This window comes from Homalodisca vitripennis, chromosome 1 (genome assembly GCF_021130785.1).
Source record: "Homalodisca vitripennis isolate AUS2020 chromosome 1, UT_GWSS_2.1, whole genome shotgun sequence".
Classification (NCBI taxonomy): Eukaryota; Metazoa; Arthropoda; class Insecta; order Hemiptera; family Cicadellidae; genus Homalodisca; species Homalodisca vitripennis.
Genome location: NC_060207.1, coordinates 857868 through 881983, shown reverse-complemented (window position 1 = coordinate 881983; position 24116 = coordinate 857868).

Sequence of the window (24116 nt, the reverse complement as noted above, 5' to 3'; positions counted from 1 at the left end):
TAATATTGCTGGAATTTAAAGTGAATGTACCATTTCATATCGATAATATATTTTTTATGGCCAGCATGTATAGTATTATTATTTTATGGTTGGTAATAAAACCATGACCATTTTAATCGAATTATTATTCTTTTTTTTCTAAATATTTTTAATAACATAAATAATTTATTAGTATATTTATATGTAGGTAGCACTTGTAAAAAAACATATTGTACAGTATTTTAAATGTAGTTTCATCCTGAAGATTGCATAATCAATATTCACTCCGGATTTTTCAATTGAGCCTTTTATAAGATTCTCAGGACGTATCAGATAAGTGGGAAGATTTTATTTCAGATAAGTCGTATAATGATGGAAAGCGTTTTGAATTGCCTCATTAAGTAACAGTTTACCTTGTAAACTGTTTGTCAAAATGTCGTTAACAGCATTGCAAACAGTGATGATTCTTCCAGTGCTTTGTTGGATTAAGTACTGCACTGCGTGAAAGGTTGCTGTCAACAAAGTACTTCCGTCAGCAGTTGATGGGGAGGTTTTCAGTCAAGCGGAGAAAGAAACGCTATTAGAAGTCACGCTTTCAAAAGACAGTAATTTCTCCCCTTACAAATCACTCATCTTGCTGTACGAAGTAACGGGAGCTGACGTTTTGTATTTCATTCAGGCGAATGTCGTGTCTTTATTTTCTATAATATTGTGTGTATGCATGTATTTTATAGTATTGAAATATTTAGAGGCCTTTATAGCACACTTTTATAAATGCTGCTAATTAGTCACTTTTATAAGAAAAAACTTAATCAATTCAAACTTAAGTCTGAATTACCAGACTAGTGTGCTCATGGGTCCTATCAAAGTTCGTTTTTGAAAAGTAAATTTCTTTTCTTGAAAAGCTTCTCTGTAAATCTCATGACAAGAAAGGATCATTTTGGTCATAAATGTATTTTAATGTATTTTTCAAATCCCTTCAGCATAACTGTTATTTACATCAGTCTATATATGATCAGTGCTGTATCGCTCATAGCTGAAATTGTGTTCACAACACCAGACAGTCCCCCAAAATCCTATTTTTGTATGTTTAGTGTATTAAATCGTATACATTTAGTAATATGTCCTCGAAAAAAATGGTTAGTGCAAAGACATTATAACCCTGTCATTTTGTCTTACTGTATTTTCAGTCTCTGTAAGCATCGCAGGGCGCATGTCGAGGAACCAAATAATGTATATTAGATGCGTCCATTTCGGGTACATTTCTGATGTAGGTACCTGCTGCAATGTATTTGAGTAATAATTTCCAAGTAATATCACAAATGCGGCAGCAAATCTCATCGTAGAATTGAAAATTTGTTCAAGTAAAGTAGGCTAACAATGTTAAATCGGTTTCTAGAGCTATACGATCTGAGAAGGTGGAGACCATGGTAAAATATACCTCCATATAATTAGGTCTTTAGTAATAAAGACCTTTGCGTTTGCGTTATATCCAAAATAGGACGAATATTCTATTGGAAAAAATATCCACGATAACTCGTAAACAGCTTTTCAGTAAAATGTTAAAACCCCAGGTATAACATTGATAATAATAATAATCTTAAGGGAATTACTCCAGATATTTAGTTTTCTGCTGTATGTGTTCAATACAGTTTTAAATGATGTCGTAAATAAGAATAACAGGGTAAAGTTTCTGTTAACACGAATTGAGAAAACTGTTTATAGACAAGTAAATGTAATATATACCTTCACACGTGCTGTGTGATATCGTCACTCGTGCAATTCTAAATACGAGCTGTAATACTTCTGGGATTGAATTCGCAGTATCATGCAATTAAGAATTGTATAACTAATATTTCTTAATTCCGTGTTATTATCATCAAATCCATTTTATATGTTATGTTATTTAATACACATACCTGGAAAACATTGTGCATCTTACTTTATGATTACTAGTGTCTCATTGTTGAAGTACAATTCATAATGTACATCTTCTAGTGGATATTCTCCTAGTTAATAACAAAACTAATGGCTCCGTTCTACATTATGTCTCGCTTAATACATAACATGTACACTTATTCTTTGTACCGAATTTGTTCTCTCATCTTCTAATGGGAATAATGGATATTCTTCTAGTTAATAACAAAACTAATGATTCCGTTCTACATTATGCATCGCTTAATTCATAACATGTACACTTACTCTTTGTACCGAATTTGTTCTCTCATCTTCTAATGTGAATAATGGATATTCTCCTAGTTAATAACAAAACTAATGATTCCGTTCTACATTATGCATCGCTTAATACATAACATGTACACTTACTCTTTGTACCGAATTTGTTCTCTCATCTTCTAATGTGAATAATGGATATTCTCCTAGTTAATAACAAAACTAATGATTCCGTTCTACATTATGCATCGCTTAATACATAACATGTACACTTACTCTTTGTACCGAATTTGTTCTCTCATCTTCTAATGGGAATAATGGATATTCTCCTAGTTAATAACAAAACTAATGATTCCGTTCTACATTATGCATCGCTTAATTCATAACATGTACACTTACTCTTTGTACCGAATTTGTTCTCTCATCTTCTAATGGGAATAATGGATATTCTCCTAGTTAATAACAAAACTAATGATTCCGTTCTACATTATGCATCGCTTAATACATAACATGTACACTTACTCTTTGTACCGAATTTGTTCTCTCATCTTCTAATGGGAATAATGGATATTCTCCTAGTTAATAACAAAACTAATGATTCCGTTCTACATTATGCATCGCTTAATTCATAACATGTACACTTATTCTTTGTACCGAATTTGTTCTCTCATCTTCTAATGGGAATAATGGATATTCTCCTAGTTAATAACAAAACTAATGATTCCGTTCTACATTATGCATCGCTTAATACATAACATGTACACTTATTCTTTGTACCGAATTTGTTCTCTCATCTTCTAATGGGAATAATGGATATTCTCCTAGTTAATAACAAAACTAATGATTCCGTTCTACATTATGCATCGCTTAATTCATAACATGTACACTTATTCTTTGTACCGAATTTGTTCTCTCATCTTCTAATGGGAATAATGGATATTCTCCTAGTTAATAACAAAACTAATGATTCCGTTCTACATTATGCCTCGCTTAATACATAACATGTACACTTACTCTTTGTACCGAATTTGTTCTCTCATCTTCTAATGGGAATAATGGATATTCTCCTAGTTAATAACAAAACTAATGATTCCGTTCTACATTATGCATCGCTTAATTCATAACATGTACACTTATTCTTTGTACCGAATTTGTTCTCTCATCTTCTAATGGGAATAATGGATATTCTCCTAGTTAATAACAAAACTAATGATTCCGTTCTACATTATGCATCGCTTAATACATAACATGTACACTTACTCTTTGTACCGAATTTGTTCTCTCATCTTCTAATGGGAATAATGGATATTCTCCTAGTTAATAACAAAACTAATGATTCCGTTCTACATTATGCATCGCTTAATACATAACATGTACACTTACTCTTTGTACCGAATTTGTTCTCTCATCTTCTAATGGGAATAATGGATATTCTCCTAGTTAATAACAAAACTAATGATTCCGTTCTACATTATGCATCGCTTAATACATAACATGTACACTTACTCTTTGTACCGAATTTGTTCTCTCATCTTCTAATGGGAATAATGGATATTCTCCTAGTTAATAACAAAACTAATGATTCCGTTCTACATTATGCATCGCTTAATTCATAACATGTACACTTATTCTTTGTACTGAATGGACAATACACATGGGGTCGTAGTAATGAATACTCGAAATTCGAAGATTACGTATATGTTTAATATTGGCAGATAAACATAAAAGCACCACTTTTAGTTGGTGAAATAAAACAAAGTATTGCCACGTTGCTGCCAAAAAGAGTATGAATGAACTAAAATACGATACCATGGGATGGGCCTAAATATTCCAATGTTCTATGGATTAATAAATATTAAAACTTCCCTTATATAATAATTAAAAATATCTTCCCTTTACGATGATCATGACTCACAAACGCGGGCGTCAGCATTCTTGCCTCGACAATGCAGCAGTAGTCGGAAAAGGGGAAGATTAGTAGATTGGAAGTCTGACATGAAGTAATTGGGCTTAAACTCAAGAAGTGAGCTCGAAGAGCGAACTGCAACTCGCGGACAAGGCGCGCGAGATGTAGCTTCGGTAGCGAGGTTTGGCAGCTACCAAGTTTCCGGGAGAAAAAATTAATACGCGTGCCTATTAGGTTATCAATCTGCTAAGAATTTAGTTCGAAGAACATCGGAATTAACTTATACTAACCAGTAACAAGTAAATGGGTTGGGAAAATACGTATTAAATGAAGTGAAACTAAATAACGGTAAATCGTTCAGAATATAATTAATATAATATTTTAATATTTACAGTATCTCACACACGTTGATCACTTGCTTGATGCTTACTTTCCTCATTACACGAGGCAATAGATATTAAAAACTCACCATTAAACATTTATTTTGTTTTAAAAGATGGTGCTCCATTGTTTAGTATGATCGTATATAACAATTCATCAATTCTCTATTTATAAAATTATTTGAAATTACGGTAATATATTCCATATTTTCTTCAAAATGTATGATAGCTTTTGTTTAAAGTATATTTTCACAGGAATGTTTTTTCTCTCTATAAAGTCACGCACATTTATAAAGAAGTAAATGATAAAACTTCGCTGGAGGCCTCATAACTTTCTCGAAGCCTGGTATTGTTTGTAAAATATCGCATAACTTAACTTTCCAATAATAATTGGTAGAACTTCTCACCACCATACCGGTTTAAACTGCAATGTATGCACACATTGTGTCATAGGTATTGTGTCACACTGTAAGGTCTTGTGTCAAAGCTATTAAAGATGTGTTTGCGTAGCTGGAGTGATACTGGAAAGATACATCTTAATCATGGTAAGCTGTAATATTGTAAAACTTAAAATATTTAACACCTCAATAATAAAAAAAACTGAATATTTCATCAGAAGAGTAACTCATAATTTATAGCGCGGGTGTAAACAAAGTTATTTATATTGCAATGTTGTAATAAAAGGTATAATGTATTTAATGAATAATAATATTCTGATACATAGCTATAGTTTTACACTACTAATTACCCACGCACGCACACACCCAAGAGAGATACTAGTCCCCCACCAGCCCCTTACCTGGCTGCAGATCCGGGAACGCTGCCTAGATATGGGTGGTACCAAGGAAATAAAATACTCTGGGTGGACCAAATACAGCTAGGGGAAGGAACCCTGAAAGTAAAACCAAACATCTTGAAAGCAGAAACACATATTACCCCAAGTGGGTACCCTCGTAGTCCGGTGGTAGGCACCAGTGTGGTATGGTAGGGGTGGATCGCACGACCACGAGGACTGGAAGGTGGTGAAAAAAGCAAGTAGAGGCCTAAGAAGAGGAAACAGTGCAAAATACCTATTCGCATCGTATTTTTGCGCGAGGGGGAAGGAGTTATGCCGATTTCACGAAGAAAATGAAACACGGAGTAACCGGTAATCTGGCTGAGGCTGTTAACAAGACGAATACAGGGCAGCGACAGCTTTTGATTGAAAGACAAAGACTTAATAAATCTGCAGGACCATAGAGGAAACTCTCAAAGATGAGACGGAACTCACTACGGTCAACAAGGAAGAAATCGCAGGGGCCTCAATAACTTAGTTGGGGAAGCCAACCCGATATCAGTAGAGGGAATCGAGTAACTATGAAAAGCCTATGGGCTTCCAACTGGATGAAATTCTAATCTAGGAAGAAACCAACAACACAGAGTGGGGCTAAGTCATAGTAAAGGTACAGCGTATTCACTTCTACAGATGATATGCCCCACCAAGTCTTACCCCTCATGTATTCACGAACCTTCTCGGCAGATTGACCCAAGACGCGAAATTTCCTGTGGTTAATGCAGGTGATTTCAAAGTTTGGGCCGTTGAATTTGAAAGTAAGAAAACTAACTCGAGGGGCGAAGCATTGTCAGAGGCGATGTCGTGCTTTATATGTCTTACTACTAAACAACGGCGATAATCCAACATTTATTAGAGAATATATGGGCTCCAATGTAGACCTCACTTTCGTCAGTGATACCCTTGCATGAAGCAACAACTTTTATAAGGCGCTGGATATCTCCAACCTCAGCGATCATCGACTGATCTTTTTGAGATATTAAGTAATCAGAAGCGATTCTCGAGATTTCACTCGAATGGAAGTGCGGTATCCTCAACGAGGCATTGCTGTGTGCTCAACGGAAAATGTGGAAGAAGTCATGTAGTGAAGGCCTGCAATGCAACCATGTAACGAAAGCGTTTAACTAATCAGTTCTAGCGAGGAACGATATCAGCACAGACGGGGAAAACCTAATGCTCATGAACTAGAAGCCAAGCATAAGGATTCAATAACATATGAAATTTAAAGTTTAGATAAAGTTAATTAAGATTATAATGATTTAAATAATAGTCAATGTTTCATGTGCGTTATTATAAAATTGTGTGCCACAACTCTGTAAAAAAACAATGTAATTGTACAAATTTGAGCCTGTCCCGGTGTAAGAGTGGACCTCTGGTCCAAACCAGGGCAGGGTAAATAAAGAAAGTATCAAAGTCTCTCTCTCTCTCTCTCTCTCTCTCTCTCTCTCTCTCTCTCTCTCTCTCCTCTCTCTCTCTCTCTCTCTCTCCTCTCTCCTCTCTCTCTCTCTCTCTCTCTCTCTCTCTCTCTCTCTCTCTCTCTCTCTCTCTCTCTCTCTCTCTCTCTCTCTCTCTCTCTCTCTCTCTTCTCTCTCTCTCTCTCTCTCTCTCTCTCTCTCTCCTCTCTCTCTCTCTCTCTCTCTCTCTCTCTCTCTCTCTCTCTCTCTCTCTCTCCTCTCTCTCTCTCTCTCTCTCTCTCTCTCTCTCTCTCTCTCTCTCTCTCTCTCTTCTCTCTCTCTCTCTCTCTCTCTCCTCTCTCTCTCTCTCTCTCTCTCTCTCTCTCTCTCTCTCTCTCTCTCTCTCTCTCTCTCTCTCTCTCTCTCTCTCTCTCTCTCTCTCTCTCTCTCTCTTCTCTCTCTCTCTCTCTCTCTCTCTCTCTCTCTCTCTCTCCTCTCTCTCTCTCTCTCTCTCTCTCTCTCTCTCTCTCTCTCTCTCTCTCTCTCTCTCTTCTCTCTCTCTCTCTCTCTCTCTCTCTCTCTCTCTCTCTCTCTCTCTACCGTTTAAACTACACTGCAGATGAACAAAAAAAGAAGGAGAGAAATATACAGAATTCAGAAATTCAGAAGTCAAGAAAGACAGAGATATAGGCAATATTGTTGACTTGTGAATGTCACTAGCAGTGAACAGGTTTGTTTGACACGTGATATGCGTTCACAAACAGACGTTAGTAGGTATCATTGTCATAATATATTGTTTATATATTAAGCGTATAGAATTTTATTGATTAAATCTTCTATACTATACGTATTCAAACTCTGATACATATACTTAATAATATAATCAATAATATTAGTCCTTAAGTTCAATGCATAGAATTTTTTTTATTCGGAAAGAAAAATAAATTTTGCTTCATGATCTGTCTTGAAACACTAATTGTTGTATAATTAATAAACAATATCGGAGCAGTTTATAAAACAGTTTAGAATATTTATACGTATATTTTAAGAAGTTTCAAAATGATTAAAATAAAGAATAAACAAAATTATTGCTAAGAGGATATGAACAAGCTAACATAATGGCTCTTCAATCAAAATCAATAGTTGCATTCGATCTGAGACACAGTTATTTTAAATTAATCATTCAAACATTTTTATCTATCTCTGTGTTTAGGAACAGTTACTTTAGTTACTTTTATTTTACTTGTTTCGATAACAAATGTTTTTGTTTGCAATGCGTTTATAACCTTCATTCTTATATTTGTTTACATTTTACTTTACACAAGCTTTTGATAATGTCACTGAAAAGTGACGAAATGTTAAGCTTTCAATTTAAGAAACGTCTTTTAATTCATTTTAGCGCATATATAATAAAATTGTGTGAGAGAAATAGTAGTAAAAATCAAATTGAGTTCTGAGACATGCACTTACTGGGTTTTGCTCCAGTTCACCTTCCTTTTTTCAGCTTCTGGTATCTGACGCTGTCTCAGACTTGACTTCTGGAATGTTTGTCTGAAGAGATTCAAATAAGGTATTTAAAGTTTACATCGTTTAGGTGGCAGTCTAATTGTCCCATCAGGTGCACAGTTGAGTGCATTACAATGTTTCTGACACGATCTCTAACCACGGTGGAGCAACCGTAGAGGCAATAAAAGTAAAGTTTACATCGTTTAGGTGGCAGTCTAATTGTCCCATCAGGTGCACAGTTGAGTGCATTACGATGTTTCTGACACGATCTCTAACCACGGTGGAGCAACCGTAGAGGCAATAAAACTTAAGTTTACATCGTTTAGGTGGCAGTCTAATTATCCCATCAGGTGCACAGTTGAGTGCATTACGATGTTTCTGACACGATCTCTAACCACGGTGGAGCAACCGTAGAGGCAATAAAAGTAAAGTTAACGGGAGCTAAAGTCAATATTCAAATATAATCAACCCTTCCAACCATATCTACGTTATGTGTACACACGTTACATCAGAAATTAGTTTACGTTTCAGATAGGGTTTGTAGATTGTTCAGTATATATGTTTTTATTCATAATTAGCGCCGTTATGAATGCACGGGATTTCATAACTAATATTGTACGTCATTACTAATAAATAAAATACTAAGCCTTTAAAATAATTATTTTAAACACCTTTACGTGAATTCAATTGCTAATTAATATGCATACTATAACTATGTTGATAATTTGCTATATCCTCAGGATCTCGAACACCTCGTGCTAATACAGTGAGGTTTAAACAGCATTATTTTAAGCAACTTTGTTATGATATAGTAGTAACTATTATTTATTTATACTACACTAATACAACTTATACTTTAACACACATTGGCCTATCCAACCTAATATAATAACATTGCTTAAATTTTTGGATGATAGTATTTTACTTTTTAAAGACAAATAAGTTTGATTTTTAAGTGTTGCTCAGTTATTTTGGTTCTTTAATAAAGATTGTGGTTTGTAAAAACACTACACATAAATAAAAATATGGTGTTAAAATGTATAAATCGAAATGTTTTTTATAGAGGTAAGGTTTTTAATATTTATTTAATTTTTGCAACATATATTACACCGCTTTCAGAAACAGACAAAAATATTATATCCCTCTAACATTATCATTCTCTGTTTCCTTAAGGTAACGCTGAACATTTGCTCCTATTAACAACTTTTAAAAAAATTGCCCTTATCTTTATAAAACTCAGTTTTTACAAAGTACACTGCAAAATTCTTAATTAGATAAAATAACAACTCTGACTTATATTATTTTCATTAAAATTACATAAAAAATTATTTGAAACTTTTTGTGAAAGGCAGAAAATACAGAAACTTAATACGCACGAGAAAGAACATATTTTATCAGTATCGTCCTATTTTAACTTTCCCAGTTCCCGTCTCTAAAGTAAATTACATCCGTGGATTACAATAGAATGCTTTCCCTTCACATTATTTATGCAAAGCCATTGATTTAGTTCAATATAACTTTATATTTGATAATGAATCAATGATACATCCCCGTAAATTTCTGCAGAGATACATAAAGGAAAGGGCTCAGTGATTGGTAAAATTAAAGTTTCATCCTTAAAATATAACAAATAATTGAAGCTAATGCACTTATTGTACATAATTTATGAAATACAAGTCATAATAAAATATATAACTTTCAAGATTTATTTTAGTTATTTTATGATGTTTTATGTTGTATGTTTAGATGTGTTTTGTGCAACAACCTATAACTCTATGCACCATATGGATTTAATATGGTTGTTGGGATGAGAAATAAATAAAAAGTTTTGCAAAATGTAAATTGTCCTCCTGCGTAGACTAGTGGATACAGTCACGGCTCTCAACCTGAGAGATCACGGGTGCAAGTCCCGGGGAGGTCCAATCATAAGAGGAATAACAGCCACAGTGATTTAAACAAGCCAGAATAGCCTAAGAGCTGAGGCTTAAAAGAGAATAAAAAAAATTATTCAGTTGCAGTTTACCAAAATAAATGTTTTGAACCCTTTTCCAGTCATTCACCTATTACGTAAAATCAGCGATTAGTTAATTCACTTAAACGCGACATGTCTGACATGCAGTGTGCTTTCAAAAAGTAGTGTTTTGTGTTGTTATCTATTAGGTGAATGATCTGCGGCCTCAACGAAGCGTTTTACGTGACACGTGATGTGGTGATCGTTTATCATTCGAGAGGCTGAAAACTTTATTTCTGGGCTTGAAATCCTGAATGAATACTTATTTATATATATGAAAAATCGAGTTATGAAGTTTTCTCAAACAAAATTGAGTGAGGATACACTCAATATTTGTTCAAAAATAATTAGAACAAACACTGCATGACAATCCACAGGAAAGATATGGGTACATTACTCCGTAATATGGCGCATTCTGTCCCTGACTCGAGTAATACTCGGACATTTTTCTTAAAACATAATTGTGTGAGTATAACTTAGAACAAACACTGCATGACAATCCACAGAAGAGATATGGGTACATTACTCCGTAATATGGCGCATTCTGTCGCTGACTCGAGTAATACTCGGACAGTTTTCTTAAAACATAATTGTGTGAGTATAACTTAGAACAAACACTGCATGACAATCCACAGAAGAGATATGGGTACATTACTCCGTAATATGGCGCATTCTGTCCCTGACTCGAGTAATACTCGGACATTTTTCTTAAAACATAATTGTGTGAGTATAACTTAGAACAAACACTGCATGACAATCCACAGAAGAGATATGGGTACATTACTCCGTAATATGGCGCATTCTGTCGCTGACTCGAGTAATACTCGGACAGTTTTCTTAAAACATAATTGTGTGAGTATAACTTAGAACAAACACTGCATGACAATCCACAGGAAAGATATGGGTACATTACTCCGTAATATGGCGCATTCTGTCCCTGACTCGAGTAATACTCGGACATTTTTCTTAAAACATAATTGTGTGAGTATAACTTAGAACAAACACTGCATGACAATCCACAGAAGAGATATGGGTACATTACTCCGTAATATGGCGCATTCTGTCCCTGACTCGAGTAATACTCGGACAGTTTTTACTCGATCCGGTCGAGATTGGAAATGTAAAAAGTGCCGATCTTCGTCCTTACAAAGTGATGATAGTTGTGCGTCTGAAGAAACGACCAAGGATTTCTTGTTTAAGCTTATGCAGGATTTTAAGAGCGAATTTTTTGGTGAGCTTAAACCCTATAGAGCTGAAATGGCTGAACTTTCTGCAGCTGTGAAATTTATCTCGGATAAATTAGACACCTCCAACTGTCTTATGGAAGACATAAAAAAAGAACTGGCAGCGGTGAAGAAAGAAAATATCGAACTTCGTATCAAGAATGATGGTCTGACTGCTGAGGTTGACGACCTGAGGGAGAGTATTCACTCGAACAATACTCGCGTAGGAGTAATATAGAAGTTAATGGAATTCCTGTAACAGCCCAGGAGAACATCTGTGCTATCGTCAAGGACGTAGGAGTAGCTTTAGGGGTGGAAATTCAAGAGAACCAGATCGCTGCCGCCCATAGGATTCCTTCCTTCAAACAAGATCGCAACCCCTCAATCGTGGTACAATTCTCAAGCAGGTCCACCAGGGATATCATTCTCACAACATTCCGGGAGAAGAAAACGCTAACTGCTAACCAGGTAAATCCATCGTGACGTTCGCAAAAAGTTTACATCAACGAACATCTTTCGCCTGCTAATAAACTACTTCTAGCTAAACTCAAACAAAAGGCCAGGGAGGCTGGTTATGCCTACGTATGGGTCAGAGATGGGAAATTTTTTATAAGGAAATCGGCTGGAGAAAAATGTATAAAAATAAACAGTTATGATGATTTTGTTAAGATTAAGTAGTATGACAGTACATATAAGTAGATTTCTTGAGTGGGTAAACTGTGTTGTGTTTTTCTGTTTTCATTATATAATCTGTAGATATTTTGTGTATTGTTGTTTGATATATGCCCGATAATGTTAACTTAAATGACTTTTTCGGTCCAGTAAGATGTAAAGACGATTTTAACCTTGTTTATACCAACATAAGAAGTTTGAGGAGTAATTTTAATAGCTTTATTGTAGAACTTAATAATATTAAAGAAATGCCCCACTTTGTAATTTTAAGTGAAATATGGATAAGTTCTGACGAATTAAAATTGTACAATATAGCAGGTTTCAAAGCTTTCGCTAAATGCAATGATCAGTACAGAGCAGGTGGTATTGTTTGTTTTATTGATTGCGCATTCAACGTTAATCAACTTCATCTAGATATGGTCACAGCTGATGCTTTACTTCTTGACATCAAAATTAATAATACTTACTTTAAATTATTGTGTTTGTATAGATTTCAATTTTATTCAGTAAATCAGTTTTTAGTCGAATTAACACAGCTTCTTAATAAATTACCAAATAACGTTATTTTAATTGGAGATGTTAACTTAAATTTGTTAGTTGATACCTCAGAATCACAAAATTATAATAATCTTCTATCTAATAATGGATTTTTATCCCTAATTAATTCACCAACTAGAATAACTAAAAACACCAAATCTTGTATAGACCATATTTTTATAAGAAATAGATACATAAATAATTATAGCTCTGCTGTGTTTGACCTTGGTTTGACTGATCATTGTTTGTTGGGACTTAGGTTTGCAAGTGCAAGTAAAATAAATAGAAATGTAAATATAAATACGCTTGTATCACGGAAGACTACTATTAGTTTTGAATCAGTTAAATCTAAATTGAATTTTGTTGACTGGAACATTATATATTATTTGAATGATGATGTTGACAGTATTTATAATAAATTTTGTGACATCCTTACCAATATTATCAATGAAAGTAGTACGACAAGAGATTATAGTAATAGGATATTTAAAGCTAAATTAAGAAGTCCATGGATAATGGTGAATCTGTTAAATAAAATAAGTAAAAGAAAGAAACTTTATAAAATATCTAAAAGGAGGCCATATGACCAAAATTTCTTATGTTATTATAATAAATTTTGTAAAGACTTAAAACTTGAAATAGACAGAGCTAAATATCAACACTTTAAAAAACAAATAGAGAACTGTAATGGTGACCCATCCATGCAATGGAAAGTAATAAATGAGGTAACTGGTTCTGCAATCAATAAGAGCGTACAAAAGGTCGAGTTAGATAACGGGGAGATAGTGACTGAGTCTCTTGCGGTGGCCGAGGTAATCAATAACTATCTTATCAATATACAGAGTACGCAAACTGTCGGCTCTGTCCATCAAGCGCGCGTCACTTACCCGCACTCGTTTTTCATTAGTCCTGTCACTACACAGGAACTACTACAAATTGTCAAAAATTTAAAGAATAAAAAATCGACTGGTTTCGATCAATTTAGTGTTTGTTTACTGAAAAACATAATTGACGTAATAGCACCATTCTTAGTTTATATAGTGAATTTAAGTTTTAGCAAAGGGATTTTTCCGTCAAAATTAAAAATCAGCACGATCATTCCTATTCACAAAAAAGACAATTCTATCAAAATTGACCAGCTGAGACCCATTAGTTTGTTATCAATTTTTTCTAGGATTTTTGAAAAACTTATGTTGAAAAGAGTTCTAACCTACTTAAATAAATTTAGTTTTTTCAGTGATAATCAATTTGGTTTCACAAAAGGGAAATCTACTGAAGATGCTTTGATTTCAGCAACTGAACAAATTTACAATAATTTTAACTCTGGTGATAAAACTATAGGCATCTTTGTCGATTTTAAAAAAGCCTTTGATTTTGTAAATCACGAAATTCTTTTAGCTAAACTAGAAACGACAGGAATTCGGGGTGTGGCTTTGGATTGGTTTAGAAGCTTTTTGACTAACAGAAAACAACAAGTTAAAATAAATAATTGCTACAGTTCTCAACAAGAGATTAAAGTTGGCGTTCCGCAAGGATCAGTGCTCTCAGCAACTTTGTTCCTGGTCTTTATTAATGACTTATTGAAGATTGGTTGGAGGGGAAATATATCTGCATTTGCCGATGATGTTGTACTGTTTTACAATGATAAGCAATTAACACTGTTAAATAATTACATAAATAATGATTTAAAATTATTAAGGGATCGGTGCAATTTTAATAAAATGCAAGTAAATGTTAATAAAACGAAATCGATACTTTTTGATCCAGGTGGTGGCGATTTACCTTTTGAGATAAAGTTCCATTCCACTAATTGTGATTTACTTGTTTGTAACTGTGGAAAAATCCAATGTTTGAAAAGCATTAAATATTTGGGAATTATTTTTGATAACAAACTTAAATGGGACGAACATATATTATCTCTACACAGGAAAATAAAATCATCTATTCGAACTTTTTATTTTTTAAGAAATTTCTGTGAAACTTCATTGTTAAGATCGTTGTATTTTGCTTTAATTCACTCACGTATACAATATGGTATCGTCTGCTTTGGAGGCACATTTAAAACTCTGATCGATAAATTACGAATCTCTCAAAATTATTTTTTACGTATTATTTTTAAAAAGCAGAAAAGGGAAACCTCCTTTCCATTATACCAAACGTTAAATATACTACCTTTCCGTCATATTTTCGTGTTTAAAGTTTTAAGTCTGTTCTACAGGAGAAGTGGCAATAAAGAAAATAATTTAATATCACTATAATACTAGGAGCTGTTCTGCAGGTGATGTTAGACTAATTAAAGTAAAAAAATCCATTTTTAGGCATTCCTATAGTTACCTTGCACCTAAATATTTTAATCAAGTCCCTTATTATATAAGACAGAGCATTAGACTTAGGGAATTTTGTTCACTGTTGAAAAGTTGGCTAATGACTAAACAAGATGTAGAATTTTTGAATCTTGTAATTAGTTAATATAGTTTAATTATTTCCATAGCATACAATATATGTCATAAATTAAAGTTAACGCACATTTGAAAAACCTTTTCACAGTTCTAATTATTGAATAGTTATTACAATATTTAAGTAGTTTAGTTTAGAGTTTGAAAGCATAAACATTGCAGAGAGTGTCTTTCTTGAATATTTAAACTTTATGTGCTAGACTGAAAAAAAATATTATTGTATTTTTATCTTTGCCTTATAAAAACTGGCCACACTACTGGTTACGTGGCCAGTCAATTTCCAGGTTTTGTATTTGCAATTTCTGTTGTATGATGCTGATGGAAATAAATCATTTATTCATTTATTCAGTTTTCTCAAAACATAATTGTGTGTTACTAACGCAAGCAAAGTATATTGAACAAACGACAATGAATGAAAGTTGATTTTGTTGGATATGATTTGACGTTTAATTCATTGAAACGCTGAACTGTATCGTTGAGTTCAATGAATGTAATCTCTTCGAGTTCTCTATTTGAATCCATCTTGAAACAGAGACATATCATCAACGTACTGGACGTTTTTTGTACATGGTGTACTGATGAACCAACATCGTTGAAGGAGATCAAGAAGAGTTGAGGGCTCTATATGCAACATAGTAGACTATAAGTAGAATTAGAATTTAAATTTTGCATGAAACTTCATTTCTACATAGGGGATTTAAAATTAAACAGTAAAGCTTTGTACGCGAACATGGTATGGCGGATTTCTACCTTTTTGCCTAAGCGATACCTATATCACACACAATGGGATTGAAAAAATGTAGTTTCCGCATGTCTGTATGTATGACATCTCGAAATTAACCCGTCTATAGAAAAGAAATCTTACATGGAACATCAGCGAATATTTTTGCAAATACATTGTGAAGCGTTTTTCTACCTTATATTAGTAATTAACGAAATATGATTCGTGTTTCTAAACCAACTTCGTAAGAGGTTTAATTTTGAAGGTGTTGACATTCACCATTAGTCTGTCTGCATACTTCTTTAAACTTCGTAGGGGAATGACTGCTTCTGTTAAAGCGTTAGATTTATTTTCCACGACATTATTGGTTCTCAGACATTAACTGACTAATGATGTGTGACAAGTTGTACGGTATTGGTATTGGTTCTACGGAATAATTAGAAAAAAACGAGATCATTTAATTTTTTACACGATTAATTTTCTGAAATAGAAAAAGATGGAAACCTAAGTAAGATAATGATAGGAACATACGAATCGCAGGTTACACGGTAAATGGTGAGAGTAGCGTGGAGAAGTTAGAGACATCGATACTAGTAGTGGCTCGCCTACAAGATATTGTAAAATTGTAAACTGCTGTGTAATGTAGGAGAAACATGCGTTGAATAGAGAGTAAGAGAAGTGAGAGACATCAATAGTGGCAGTGACTCGCCTACAAGATATTGTAAAATTGTAAAATGCTGTATAATGTAGGAGAAACATGCTTTGAGTAGAGAGTAAGAAAGTGAGAGACATCAATACTGGTAGTGACTCGCCTACAAGATATTGTATAATATTGTAAACTGCTGTGTAATGTAGGAGAAACATGCGTTGAGTAGAGAGTAGGAGAAGTGAGAGACATCGATACTGGTAGTGACTCGCCTACAAGATATTGTAAAATTGTAAACTACTGTGTAATGTAGGAGAAACATGCGTTGAGTGGAGAGTAGGAGAAGTGAGAGACATCGATACTGGTAGTGACTCACCTACAAGATATTGTAAAATTGTAAACTGCTGTGTAATTTAGGAGGAACGTGCGTTGAGTAGTGAGTAGGTGAAGTGAGAGACATCGATACTGGTAGTGACTCGCCTACACGATATTGTAAAATTGTAAAATGCTGTGTAATGTAGAGAAACATGCGTTGAGTAGAGAGTAGGAGAAGTGAGAGACATCAATACTGGTAGTGACTCACCTACAAGATATTGTAAAATTGTAAACTGCTGTGTAATGTAGGAGAAACATGCTTTGAGTAGAGAATAAGAGAAGTAAGAGACATCAACACTGGTAGTGACTCGCCTACAATATATTGTATAATATTGTAAACTGCTGTGTAATGTAGGAGAAACATGCGTTGAGTAGAGAGTAGGAGAAGTGAGAGACATCAATACTGGTAGTGACTCACCTACAAGATATTGTAAAATTGTAAACTGCTGTGTAATGTAGGAGAAACATGCGTTGAGTAGAGAGTAGGAGAAGTGAGAGACATCGATACTGGTAGTGACTACCTACAAGATATTGTAAAATTGTGAACTGCTGTGTAATGTAGGAGAAACATGCGTTGAGTAGAGAGTAGGAGAAGTGAGAGACATCGATACTGGTAGTGACTACCTACAAGATATTGTAAAATTGTAAACTGCTGTGTAATGTAGGAGAAACGTGCGTTGAGTAGTGAGTAGGTGAAGTGAGAGACATCGATACTGGTAGTGATTCGCCTACAAGATTTTGTATAATTTTAAACCACTGTGTAATGTAGGAGAAACATGCGTTGTGTAGAGAGTAGGAACAGTGGGAGGATTACATTTTCGTGGTAAGGTAATACAAGTAAACATACTGCTGAATAATGTATAAAATATAGAAATTGGTAAAATACATTAACAATAGAACGTGGTATATGTTTGGTTGTATCGTCGGAGATATGGGAGGAGCAACATATCGTTAGTGACTTGGCGTCACTAGAAGGTATAGCTTTGAATCTTAAGTAGGCTTTAGTCCTTAAGTTATCTTTGCTAGTCCTAGACGTTATCTCCCAACAGGTGAAACTTGCTTGTTTGTTTAGTTGATGTTCGACTCAAAACGTAATAAATTGAATCTCATGAATATTATTGAACTGTATCATAAGCCTCATTATTATAAATAAAATTTTCCTAGTAATTAACTTTTACAATATACCTAGAATGATATATCAGTATATGGTAAATATTGGAACTATCGTCTAATATACAGTGTATATATATGTAGAAAAAGGTCAGCGTATTAGTATTCATGTACTGTTAATTTCGCATTACGCTTCTTGAGGTACAATTCAACAAAATTAAACGTATAATATAACAAAACATAACATAAAAACTTAAAATTAATAAACATGATATTTTAAAATGTATAAAACACATGTAAACATTGTTGTTGTAAAAATATAAACCGAGTGTTCAGATGATATAAAAACTCATCATATCAGTTACAGACTGTTACTGCAACCCCTAAGAAAATAATGGAATTATGTGTAGAGAGGAGAGTGCTATACTAGAGAAATATGAAACGTACTTTGTATTATGTTCGTTAATTATGCATCTCTAATGTGGAAGTAGAAGTGGTACTTCTTATGGATAGTTATTTAAAGATATGTGATAGTGCTCATACACAGCACTTCAAATAATGTAAATTCTTGGAAATATTTACTTTTATAAATTTAACCAAACATGTAGTACACACAGCTTATATTCCTTTAGTACTGCTGAAGTTTTCGTTTTTTTTTCAATGAAGAATTATTAACTATCAAAGGAACATTGCTAACAAGTTTTAGGAGTATTATACTAATATACAGCAATTATACTATGGTGTAATATTGTACAACAAAATTAAAACCTGAACTATCGAATACGATAAGAAATAAATAAACGAGCTCATTCTGCAGTGCTATGATATGTATTATACAATCACGAAATATTCTTTTGACTAAACCTCTATGACAAAATAACATCTAATTTAGAAAGAAAAAGTAGAATTTAGGACATCTGCCATCATTATATGCTACTAAATGTATAACCTGCTACAATGCTACAATTTTTCACCAGTTTGTGCAGATAAACGAAAGAAATAACCCTCGAGTTATTAATAATAATAATAATAATAATAATAATACTTTATTGTCATGGACATATATACATGTATTGACAATGTCAGAATTGTTGAACGTTACATTGTTCTTAGTCATACTAGAGCAGTAAAAAAACAAAACTTAGCGGTATAAAATAGTAACAATGCATGTATTGCGTGTAATGTAATAAATGTAACAATTTTAAAAACGACGTAAAATTGATAATTATAAACTAATTAATAAATAAGTATATAAATAGATAACATCACAAAAATTCAACAAGTTAACAAAAAAATAAAGACTATTAGTAAGAACAGTTAACAAGAACAAAAATAAACTATTTAAAGAGTCAACAAAGCAAAAAGGTATTGATCAACGGACAATATATTACAGAGTTATGCCAGGGTGTTCTAGGAATTCCTCAATGTTATAAAAAGGATTTGCTAACAGCCAGTCATTGAGTTTTTTAAGAAAAACCTTACAACTATACAATTTAACAAAATAACTTAACTTATTATAGACTTTTTTGCACATGACATAATGGCTATTTAACATTTTACTTAATCGGCATTGTTGAAAACTAATATTATCTTTATTACGTGTATTGTATGGATGTAGGTCTTCATTAAGTATCATTTCTGGTAATTTTTTTAAGGAGTAAGCAGCAAGTTCAAAAATGTAAAGATTGACGACAGTGTTAATTTTTAAACTAATGAATATAGGCTTGCAATGATCTAATGGGGCTGAGCCATTAATTATTCTAATAACCCTCTTCTGCAATTTCAAAATCTCAACAATCCTTGGAGAGTTACCCCATACAAGCAAACAGTATTTCATTATTGACTGAAAGAAAGCGAAATACGCCATCCTAATATAATCTGTCTTTACACAATGTTTCAGACGTCTCAATAGAAATATAACTCTAGACAGTCTAGTTTTAATGTGGTCTATATGTGTTCCCCAGGTCAGCTGGTGATCAATAAAAATACCAAGAAACTTAACATTATTAACGGTGTCCAACTCTACAAGTTCCTGATTGTATGGCCTTAAGCTAAATATTACATTTTCAGTTTTACTTTTATTTAAGAGATAACCATTGGCTCGAAACCACACACCTGCCTCTTCTAAAGAGCTCCTCACCAAATCATTCAGCTCTACAATATCATTTGAAACATTCAAGAAAGTTGTGTCATCAGCATAAAGGAAAGTTCTACTAATAACATTTACAGGCAAATCATTAATACTTATTAAAAATTAACAAAGGCCCCAAAACCGAGCCCTGCGGCACTCCATATTTTAGGACAACTTCTTGAGACCATTCTCCATCGATAAAAACCACCTGCCTTCTATTTTCTAGATAGGACTTGAAAAGCCTCAATGAGCTACCCCGAAAACCATAAAAATTAAGTTTTTCTAATAGGTCCGAGTGATCAACACAGTCGAAAGCCTTGCTCAGGTCACAAAACGTTACCTGAGCAAAGGCCCTGCTCTCAAAGGCCTGCAAAATTTCAAAAACCAAACTATCTATGGCATCAAGCGTGGCTTTACCCCTCCTAAAACCAAACTGAAATTTGGACAAAATGTTTTTCTCTTCCAAAAAAGTAACAACTTGTTCATAAATTATAATTTCAATCAATTTGGATACAACAGGTACAATTGAGACTGGGCGATAACTTTCAGGTTTATCTCTCGGACCTTTCTTGTAGATAGGACAAACTCTGGAGATTTTAAGCTCTTCAGGAAAATTTCCTTCTTTAAGTAAACAGTTGACACATTTAGTAATAGGTTCGACAATAAAAGGTAGTATTTGCTTCAAAAGAGTATTAGACATGTAATAATAATCATTGCTGTAAGAATCACTCAAATGTTTTGCGGCCTTAAGAACATCATCTGTTGACACGAATTTCCACTCAAATAAGCTAATATTACTTAAACTAACTGGGCAAACATTTTTAAGGAGAGCTTTAGTAGTAACAGCAGGTTTTTCGATGGCTTTTTTTGCTTCAACAACTGCTTCTATACAATAATTGTTAAACATATTTGGTGAGATCAAGGGCTCTTGGCCTTTTGCCATGTTACAGTTTTTCTTTATTAAGGACCAAGCTGCCTTACACTTGTTCTTGCTAGAATCTATTAGCTGACTGTTATAAGCTACTTTGGCAGCAGAAATGTTATTGGTGTACTCTCTCTTTAGCACTTTCAGCTGATTTTTAACTGTATTACTACCAGTATTCTTGTACAAAAAATCAAGAGACAACAACCTATCCTTTAAAGTTGCCAAGTCAGATGTATACCAACTATTTCTCCCTTTAACCCCATTTACTTCAAATTTAGGTCGTTTTAAAATCAAAAAATAATTCAAAATATTAATCAAAATAGTAAAAAAACATGTGAACATTGCTGCTCCATTACAAAAACACTGTGCAGAAAACAGGGACCAGTTAACAAGATTAAGTCTATCAGTTAAACAAGACATACTTTTTCTAGGCAGGACAAATTTGTAAGAGGAATTAGCCTTAAGTATACTATGTTGTTTAGATGAAGCTCCCTTTGCCATCGATCTATTTATGACCTTCAAATTAATAAGCATGCCATCATGGTCAGTAAACGGAAAATTTTTGACAACATTACAATTTACATAGTCTAAACTACAATTTACAAAAACATTATCAAGACAGTTGTTACCTCTAGTAGGTGCAGAGTTCAAACAGTAGCAGTTAAATTGTCGAAGTAGATTAAGAAACTCGACTGCTGTGGTCTTTGTAGTAGTTACATCGAAATCAGCATTGAAGTCGCCACCTGCTATGACTGTGTACTATTACTATAGTATAAAGCGAAACGCGAGTTAACCATTGACCGTAAGGCATAGAATTAATACTAGACACTTATACGGCTCTTATGTATTTCGGAGGTATTAGTTTTAGGTTAGTGGGGCACTACTCCACCAATTCGATTAGTAAGCCGTGTAGTACTCTGCCACTGATTAGTTATTATTTTTAGGTTTATGGAACACTACTCCAACGAATCGAGTAGTAAGCCGTGTAGTACTCTGCCACTGCTTAGTTATTATTGTTAGGTTTGTGGAGCACTACTCCACCGATTCGAGTAGTAAGCCGTGTAGTACTCTGCCACTGATTAGTTATTATTTTTAGGTTTATGGAACACTACTCCACTGATTCGAGTAGTAAGCCGTGTAGTACTCTGCCATTGCTTAGTTATTATTGCTAGGTTTGTGGAGCACTACTCCACCGATTCGAGTAGTAAGCCGTGTAGTACTCTGCCACTGATTAGTTATTATTTTTAGGTTTATGGAGCACTACTCCAACGATTCGAGTAGTATGCCGTGTAGTACTCTGCCACTGCTTAATTATTATTGTTAGGTTTGTGGAGCACTACTCCACCGATTCCAGTAGTAAGCCGTGTAGTACTCTGCCACTGATTAGTTATTATTTTTAGGTTTATGGAACACTACTCCACTGATTCGAGTAGTAAGCCGTGTAGTACTCTGCCATTGCTTAGTTATTATTGTTAGGTTTGTGGAGCACTACTCCACCGATTCGAGTAGTAAGCCGTGTAGTACTCTGCCACTGATTAGTTATTATTTTTAGGTTTATGGAACACTACTCCACTGATTCGAGTAGTAAACCGTGTAGTACTCTGCCACTGCTTAGTTATTATTGTTAGGTTTGTGGAGCACTACTCCACCGATTCGAGTAGTAAGCCGTGTAGTACTCTGCCACTGGTTAGTTATTATTGTTAGGTTTGTGGAGCACTACTCCACCGATTCCAGTAGTAAGCCGTGTAGTACTCTGCCACTGCTTAATTATTATTGTTAGGTTTGTGGAGCACTACTCCACCGATTCCAGTAGTAAGCCGTGTAGTACTCTGCCACTGATTAGTTATTATTGTTAGGTTTGTGGAGCACTACTCCACCAATTCGAGTAGTAAGCCGTGTAGTACTCTGCCGCTGATTAGATTGTTAGGTTTGTGGAGCACTACTCCACCAATTCGAGTAGTAAGCTGAGTAGTACTCTGCCACTGATTAGTTATTATTTTTAGGTTTGTGGAACACTACACCAATTCGAGTAGTAAGCTGAGTAGTACTATACCACTGATTAGTTGTTATTTTAGGTTAGTGGGGCACTACTCCACCGATTCGAGTAGTAAGCCAAGTAGGCCTCTGCCTCTGAGTAGATATTATTTTGTGTTTGTGGAGCACTGGCGTCGGGTCCACATCCTTGCTCACCACAAACAAGGTGGGGAGGACAAACGTGAACGAGAATGCGAAACGGAGTACGATATTGTAAGAAGACTTCTCGGATAAGCGTTGATGTGAATCTCGTAGAAGGGAAGAAAGCACTCACAAACATGAGGAAGAAAGACATACCACACATGTCTGTGAAACTCCTTCCGATAGATGTTACTGGAACATTGGAACTAACCAAGGTATTGTACAGACCAGAGTCTAATGGATTGCTAACGCTAACAACATCGGGTTATCCACATCCTGATTAGCCGCACATATTTGGCAACAGAAGCGTGTTGAACTATGCAGTCTGGTCAAAAAATGGAATTTTAGATTCAATGGAGAATGATACGCCCTATCATTTATAGATAAGCTTGACGGACTCATAGAAGCTCATGGCCTTAAGCCTGACTATATACTCAAGGCATTCATGGAGCTGTTGAAAGACCAGGCTCCATAGCAGTTTAGGATAAATATTCGTACCAGTGTGTCTGATTTTAAGAGAGGATTTGAGAGTCCTGGCCAGTAGGATACAGGCAAACGCTAGAAGACGAAATCCGGTGTAGCACGCAAGGCACTATGCAGAGTGAAAAACATTATATTGTTAGATAGGCACTTTGATTAGACGACAAGGAATACGAGTTCAGACGTAGCACGTAAGGCACTACGCAGAGTGTAAAACAATATATGGTAGGATTGGCACTTTGATTAGGCGACAAGGAAGACGAGATCAGACGTAGCACGTAAAGCACTTCGCAGAGTGTAAAACAATATATGGTTGGAAAGGCACTTTGATTAGGCGACAGGGAAGACGAGATCAGACGTAGTATGTAAGGCACTACGCAGAGTGTAAAACAATATATGGTTGGAAAGGCACTTTGATTAGGCGACAGGAAGACGAGATCAGACGTAGCACGTAAAGCACTACGCAGAGTGTAAAACAATATATG